We start from the raw sequence: 8,350 nt of genomic DNA, 5'->3' as shown, positions 1-8,350 counted from the left end.
TACATATAAAAATCTATTTTTATTTAGAAAATTAATTTTTTTTATCTAAAATTTTATTTTTCTTTTCAAAAAATTAATTTTTCTTTAAATTATATAAAATCAATTACAATTTATAAATTATTTTTTAGCATTTTAAAATATCAATTTTACCTTTATAATATTTATCTTTTAAAAGTCTCCAGACTAATTATTTTTGTTATTATTTTTATTACAAATCAAATAATATAATATAAGGTTAAAATGATGTTGAAGTAAGAATGATAAGAAAAAAGAAATTATCCAATCCAATAAAAAATTTTATAAAAAGGAGAGAGTATCTGAGAAAGAAAAAAAGAGAAAGAAAAAGAACGTAGAAATAGAAGAAGAGCATGGAGTAAAAAAAGGTACTTTCTGAGAACAACGCAAAATAGGAAAAATAAAAAGGGATAACAGTGGAATAATAAAAAATAGCACCATGGACAAAAAAGAAAAAAATTCATAAAAACAGTCCGTGTCCCTCTTCCAAATCCCGTGTCCATCATTGTCCTTCATAAAAGAGTGGACACAAAAGTATAAAAAATTGTCCCGGAGACAATATGTTCAGTGTCCATGTCTTTGCTTCCAAACGCTTTTTAAGAATGTGCTGTCTATGTCTCCGTGTCCTGTCTCTGAAAACAAAACGCTACCCAAGAGATGAATCCACGAACTTTTACATAAGTCTAACGACTAATAACAACAACAATAATATGCTTGCCTTATATTTGTATATTTGTTATAGTTAAGACTTGCGCGTCGTTCCAGGTTGGTCCAGTAGCGATAATTATTCAAATGAATGGGATAATGTGCACTTTAATTATTATTTTTAAATTTTCAGTTGACAAATTGGGCATGTATTTTCCCAAATAACAATAGTAGAATATATACAGTACAGCCTTTCTTTGTTTTAAGTTTTAACCTTGCTGGTTGACTGCTTGTCATTCTTTTTCTCCAATAATATGAGGTTCTCGTGGCCCGCTGGCCAAGTTGTTAATTGAAAAACGTTGTACTCTACTCTTTAAAATAGACGTTCAAGCTAAATTGAATTTCAAATCTCTTGCGAAATTAAAATATAAAACTGGTTTTGATCTCGCTTACCACGCTTTACATGCCAAACCTCTCACAAAATTGACTCTTAGTTTGCAACGTATTGAAGCTATTGCGGAGGAATGTACACGGCTGGATTTATTTTGATTAGACCAATTTTTCAGATCTTTATTTAATTCTAAATTTCATAAAATTTGATAGGATAAAATATATTTTTTATTAATTATTCTAGACAAGAATTAAAACCTTTATTCATATTAAACAATAATATTACGTTACGAGTTAAAGAGTATATTGTAAAAGAAGTTAACACCAAAACCTCGCTTAACCAACATATTAAGATATTTAAAACGTATATTAAGGACATTAAATATCTAATGACATTACACCGGAAAATAGAATAAAAGAAAAGGATCTCTGACCATTGATAAGGTAACGATCTGCGGAGGCCATCCTCACCTCTAAGATACAAGGAGTTGCCTCCATGGAATAACAGACATTGTGAATTTGGGAGGTGAGAAAGAGACGAGTCCTGATCAGCGCAGTTTAAAAAGAGACCGACTCTGCAAAGGAGTCTGAGTCCTAAAAGGTATAGAGGTACTTGGGAGCATATAATTATGGGCCAAACTCCATTTGTTTTTCATGTCTTTTAGGTTCGCTTACCTAGCACTTTGATAAGCCAACAGATTTGAAGAATGACGAAAAATTGAATCATTAGGAGCACGTTGATGCTTTTGAGGCCAAGATGAACCTGTAGAAGATACAATCTGGTGTAAGGCTTTTTCGATGACGTTGTCAGATCCAGCAATGACTTGGTTCAACACATTGCTTTTCAACTTCATCTCTTGATTTACTGACATTAAAACAAAGTTTTTAGCACACTTTACCACAAGAAGGACTCAGGCCAAGCACGCGATCTCGTTCCTTGGCGTAGAGCAAAGAGTTGGAGAGAGCATCCCAGATTACTTAGCTTGCTTCAATAAGGCACAATTGAAAGTTAACATACAAACTCCTGAGATCGTGTGTTTGTGCTTGATTGCTGGCCTACTGGAAGGCGATTTTAGGAGGCACTTAACCTCTAAGGATGTAAAGTCTTTCGGAAAAATTCATCAGATTACCTTGGAGTATATGTGATATGAAGATGTGATGATTAAATTTTTTATGCTATAGAATTTCACAAATGAATTTTCGTTGCAAGTATAGTTTCTAAACCAATCAATAATCCTTTCATACAAAAAGTTGTTTGTCACTAGTACAAACCCTAAAATTTATAAACCGAAGTATTGAACCTCGGGTCGTTCTCCTTAGGAATTACAATAAAGTGTCTTGTTATTGGTTATGAGTTATGTTTTGGGTTTTTGAGATTTTAGACAAGAATTATAAATGGCAAAGAAAATAAACTAACAACTAACAAAACTCTTGGCAAGATATGAGAACTAGAAGTCCTATCCTAATTATCCTCCTCAATTGTGACAACAAATTGTCCATTGCTCTCACTTAGTTAACCTCTAACCATGGAGGAAAGTCAAGTGGATGAATCAATTTGATTCCTCAAGTCCTAATCAACTCCTAAAGGAGAGACTAGCGTTAGAGGCATTCAAATCAATTAGCAACTTCTAATTATCAATCAACAAAGGAATTAGATAACTCAAGAGTCACTAATTACTCAACCAAAGCCAAGAGGAACAAAATCTATACTAAAATCTAACCAAGCATTTTATCAAACACTTGGAAAGTACAAAAAAAGCATAGTAAATTAACAACAACAATGAAATCTAACAACAATTATTGCAAGGAATTTATAACAACAATCAAAAAAACACAATTATTATGAATTACCTTGAATTGAATTGAAAGAAAAGAGAAGGAACAAAAGTAGATCTACAACAAAATATGGAAGCAACATAAAGGAGATTACAACAAAAGAATAGAAGAAGAATGAATGTAACAACAAGGAATTGAAAGATAGAAGTAGATGAGAGCAAAGATTAAAACCTAGATCTAAGAACTAAACCTAATCCTAATCCTAATCCTAGAGAGAAGTGAGAGCTTCTCTCTCTAAAACTAACACTAAACTAATCCTAATGAGTGTGAATGATGGAATCTCCTTTGCTCTTCAATCCTTGGCTTTAAATAGTAGTTTAGGCGCCAAAGTTGGTTGGGATTGGGCTCCACAACCCTTGAGAATTCGTTGGATGCGAATTCACTTAAAAATCAAGTATCAACATCGACGCGTACGCGCACAGCATGCATACGCGTCCATGGGGTAATTCGCAAGGTGCGCGTAAGCGCCTGGTGCACGCGCGTGTCCATGGGCGAGTTCAATTCTTTGGCTTTTCATGATTTTTCCACTTTGCATGCTTTCCTCTTCACTCCTTTGATCCATTCCTAGCCTTTTCAATCTGAAATCACTAACAAACACATAAAGGCATCTAGTGGAATCAAAGGGAGATTAAAATCATCAAGTTAAAGGCCTAAAAAGCATGTTTTCATATCTAAGCACAAATAAGGAGACAATCACAAAATCATGCTAATTCATTGAATAAATGTGGGTAAAAGGTGTTAAAATCTCCTAAAATCAATACAAGATAAACCCTACAAATGGGGTTTATCAACCTCCCCACACTTAAACCAAGCATGTCCTCATGCTTAAACCAAGAATGAAGTAAGGGTATGGCATTTATTCAATGAAAACTAACTAAATGCAATCTACCTATATGCACTATCTACATGAATGCAATTGCTTGGTCAAAATAAATCAATTCCCTAGAAGCATGTATGCACAAGGGCTAAGGACTAGCAAGTCTACTCCACAATTGGATTGAGTTCTTAAATATTTTTACAAACTTGCATGAAAAGTGATACTTATATGTGGAAATATGTAATTGAGCATCAAACCCTCACCGGATGTGTTTGCACTCTATTCGCCCAAGTGTTTAGGGTCGATTCACTCAATTCTCCTCTATTTCATGCTTTCTAAGATTTGTTTTTCTTCTAACAATCAACATACATTTCATGCATGCATACACATATCATGAGGTATTTTCATTAGTTGTAATGGGGCTAGGGTTAAGGTAGGATGCATATTTGGTCAAGTGAGCTTGAAATTTGAATCTTTGATAAGCTTAAACGTCCCACCTAACCTATGACATCCTATACAATTAAGTTCTAACCTAACTACCCATTCTTCTCACTTTTTCACATACTCATGTATTTTCTTTTCATTTCACAACACTTATGCATTGATTCTTTATTGAGCTTTATTTTGGGGCATTTTGTCCCCTTTTATTGCTTTCTTTTTCTTCTTTTTCTTTCTTTTCTATTTTCTTTCTTCTTTTCTTTTTGATATCTACATTTTTTTCTTTTTTTTTCTTTTCTTTTTCTTTCGTTTTTCTTATTTTTTTCTTTCTTTCAAGACTATCAATGCATAAGGTCTTACATTTAATTAACGCATGAGTATGTACCCGATTCCCAAATATAGAAATATAAAACAAAAACATCCTTTTAACTCAACCAATATCCCAAGTTTCTCACACTTGAATGATACTCACACACACTAGCCTAAGCTAATCAAAGATCCAAATTAAGGACATTTATTGTTTTTCGCTTTAAGGCTTGTAATGTGCTAAATTAAAGAACAAGTGGGTTAAGCGTAGGCTCAAAGTTGGCTAACAATGGAAGATAAAAGGTAGGCTATTTGGGTAAGTGAGTTAATGAAATGATGGCCTCAATCATATAAATGCATGAATACACAAAATAATGGACATAAAGAATCAAACAAATCAAAGATTACATTCATAGAAAGAGAATAATACACACAAGAAGGAAAAATAAGTGGTTATGAGATGTAACCACATCATTAGGCTCAAATCTCACAAGCTTGTATTCTTAGCTCAAAAACCATGTTCCAAAATAAATTCTTTCAAGCAAGTTCGACAAATTTTTTTTCAAATTGGTAGGGTGCCCTAAAAAAATAATTTCTTGGAAAAGAAATCATCACCATAACCAAATAGTCCTAATAAGAAAGAAGTGGTAAGAATATGTACAAACTCTAACTAACATGCAACCTATCATGCAATGCAATAGCTAATCTAACAAAAAAAATAAAAAATTGGTGTTGAAAAGGAAATTGTTACCCATGGAGATCGGTCGAACGACCTCCCCACACTTGAAGATTTCACCGTCCTCGGTGCATGCAAAGAAGAGCAAGGTGGATGGGTTGCTACAATTGATGAGCTTCTTCGAAAGGTTGTGCGGATGACTTGTTCATTGCCCCATTTAAAAGCTTTTCCTTTTCTTCCTTCTTGGTGGCCAAACTAAAAGGAAAAAAAAAAGAAAGAAAATTAAGCCTATAACAAAGATAAGAAAGTCAATAGAACATAGGCGGGGGCTAATGCCAAATAAAGGTATGGTTCTCTACTACATGGTAGCTACAACATGTGAGTGAGAAAATAATATAAGCAAAGGGCATATCAACTAATACTTGATGCAAGACTAAAGTCAAAGCATGAAAAGCATGTTGAGCATCAAGATCAAACAAGAATAGACACAAACAAGATTAATGGTAAGCATGAGAGCATTTGGTCCCATCCTAACTCAATGATGAAGAAGTACAAAAACAAAGGATAATGAATTAGGAAGGACTAAAGCACTAAACTTGTGTGTGGACAAATATTACAATTAATGTAACAAGTCATGAAGCACCAAAACAATGCAAGAAATTCTCAACAATTGAGTGAGAGAATTCAACACCATTATTAAAATGAGAAACTTAGAAAATAAAATGAGAACAAATTATAGAATCAAAATTAAAATGCAAAGAATAATTTTATTTATTTATTTATTTATTTATTTTATTTAAAAAAAATTTTCAAGATAGGAAGAAGAAAAAAAAAGTAGAAAGAAAGAAGAAGAAAAGAAAAAAAGAAGGAGGAAGGAGAAAGGAGAAAAACAGGGTGCAAATCCGCGCGTAAGCGCGCTGGACAATCCACGCGCGCGCGCACAGCGCGCATACGCGCGGATGAGATTATGCTCCCAGCACAATGCCAGCACAAAGCTCGCATAACTCTCGGGTTTTTGTACTAAGAGTTGCGGAAGTTTGCAATCCGCGCCCGCGCGCACACAGCGTGCTTGCGCGCCGATGCCCGCTTTTTTCTAAGAAGCATAAGAACACAATTTAACACTCTCCTAACCTATAAACATTCTAAAGCAACTAAAATTCAAATTTAACAAAAATCTTCAAGTTTTCAAAAAGTTTTCAAAAACAAAACTTGTACTTCAAGTAACCTACTTTAACAACAATCTAGACTAATCAAAATACACTACAACAACCTATGAATCACAACAAAATGTATAACAGTATAGAAAAGAAGAAAACTACCTATAATGGCAACTCATATCACTTATTAAGTATATATACAAGAGAATGGAAAGAGTTTACCTTGGTGGGGTGTCTCCCACCTAGCACTTTTATTTATTGTCCTTAAGTTGGACTTATGGGGAGCTCCTCATCAAGGTGGCTTATGCTTAAACTCATCTTGGAACATCCACCAATGCTTGGTTCTCCATTGTGCTCCAAGATTTCACATAAGTTTCACAAAGTCTTGATAGTGTTCTTCACAAGCTTGGGGCTCCCAAAGTTGATCCTCTTCTTGTAATCCGGGATCCCACACCTTATTTTCACATCCGTCTCAAAGTTGATCATTATTAATCCTTCCGGGTGGCAAGCAAGATGAATTCTCAAAGAAGTGCCCAACAATCCTCCTAGACCCCTCTAGTTGAGCATTAGTCCTACCTTTGCATCTAATCTTTGAAGTATCAACCATGATGAGCCTTGATTTGCAACGCCAACCACGAAACGTCTTTCTTTTACGCTTCATCCCACAAAATGCTCTAAGTTGACCATCCGTTTCAAGCAAGCCATATTCGAGTGGGACAATAAAGCTAATAGAAATGAGTTTTACCCACTCAAATGTAGGAGTAGATGGCAACCTACGTAAAGAATCTTCCAAGGATCTTGACAAAGCATATCCAACTCCCGTCCTTCTATTTTTTAGGACTTCCACCTTTTCACAAGATTTCTCTAATTCAATCCTTTGTTCATCAATACTATCTAAGCCTTTTCCCTTAATCAAACTATAATTGGGAGGGTGAAAGAAGTTTACCTCCATAACATTTTTAAATGCACCAAGAGAAGGTTCTTCAAGTTCAAAGGATTCTCCACCACTAGGACTTGATGCTTGATCTTCAATTCCAATGGAACTCAATTCTTGCTCTATCCCATCCAATTCTTCATATGGAATATGCTTTGGAGGTTATGCACACTTGATAAACCACTATTTTATGATTCATATTGTGTTTGATTATGTGGTTTTATCAAGTCTTTGCCCACTTATTCATATGATTTGCATGTATTTACAATTCCTTCCTAAAAATATTCTATGATTGATAACTTGCTTCCTAAAGATCTTTTAGTTATATATTGTTATCTTCCTTTGTACCATTCGATGCCGTGATCTGTGTGTTAAGTGTTTCAGGCTTCATAGGGCAGGAATGGCGTAAGGAATGAAGAGGAAGCATGAAAAAATGGAAGGAACACAAAGAATTGAGGGGATGACCAACGAGAAGTCACGCGGTCGCATGGATGACGCGACCATGCAAAACGGAAGAAATCACATGACGCGCTCGCATGCCTGACGCAACCGCACGGATTGGAAGCTGCACGAACAACGCGAATGCATGAATGACGCGCACGCGTGGTACGAGAAACGCTGAGTGACGCGAACGCATGGATGACGCGGCCGCGTGACGTGCGCGATTTGCAAAATTTCGAAAGTCGCTGGCAGAGTTTCTGGGCTGGATTTCAACCCAGTTTTTGGCCCAGAAACACAGATTAGAGCCAGGAAACATGCGGAGACGGAACAACAATTCATTCCGCATAATTTTTAGTTTTTTTTTAGATCTGAAATTTCTCCTCCCCTAGGTTTTCTCTCTTTGACATTCATAAATTAGGATTTGAAGACTTTTGGCTTTAGCTTTTGAGAAGAGTCTACCTCCGGTACCAGTCATTATATCTTGTTATTTATTTTTCATTTACTCTTCCATATTCCTAATTTTTCCAGAAGTTGACATTGGATTAGTTTTGGAATTTATTAATACAAGAACTATTTTTATTTTTAATAGATTCCTTTGATTATTATTTATCATGTCTTCCAATATTTCCTTTTCTTTTTTCGTGAATTTTACAAACATAATGAGTGAGTAGTTCCATAACTTGATTGGGAGATGA

The sequence above is a fragment of the Arachis duranensis genome, chromosome 4, assembly GCF_000817695.3.
Source record: "Arachis duranensis cultivar V14167 chromosome 4, aradu.V14167.gnm2.J7QH, whole genome shotgun sequence".
In the NCBI taxonomy this organism is placed as follows: domain Eukaryota; kingdom Viridiplantae; phylum Streptophyta; class Magnoliopsida; order Fabales; family Fabaceae; genus Arachis; species Arachis duranensis.
The sequence above is the reverse complement of the archived record's forward strand: the minus strand, read 5'-3'. Positions refer to the sequence as shown.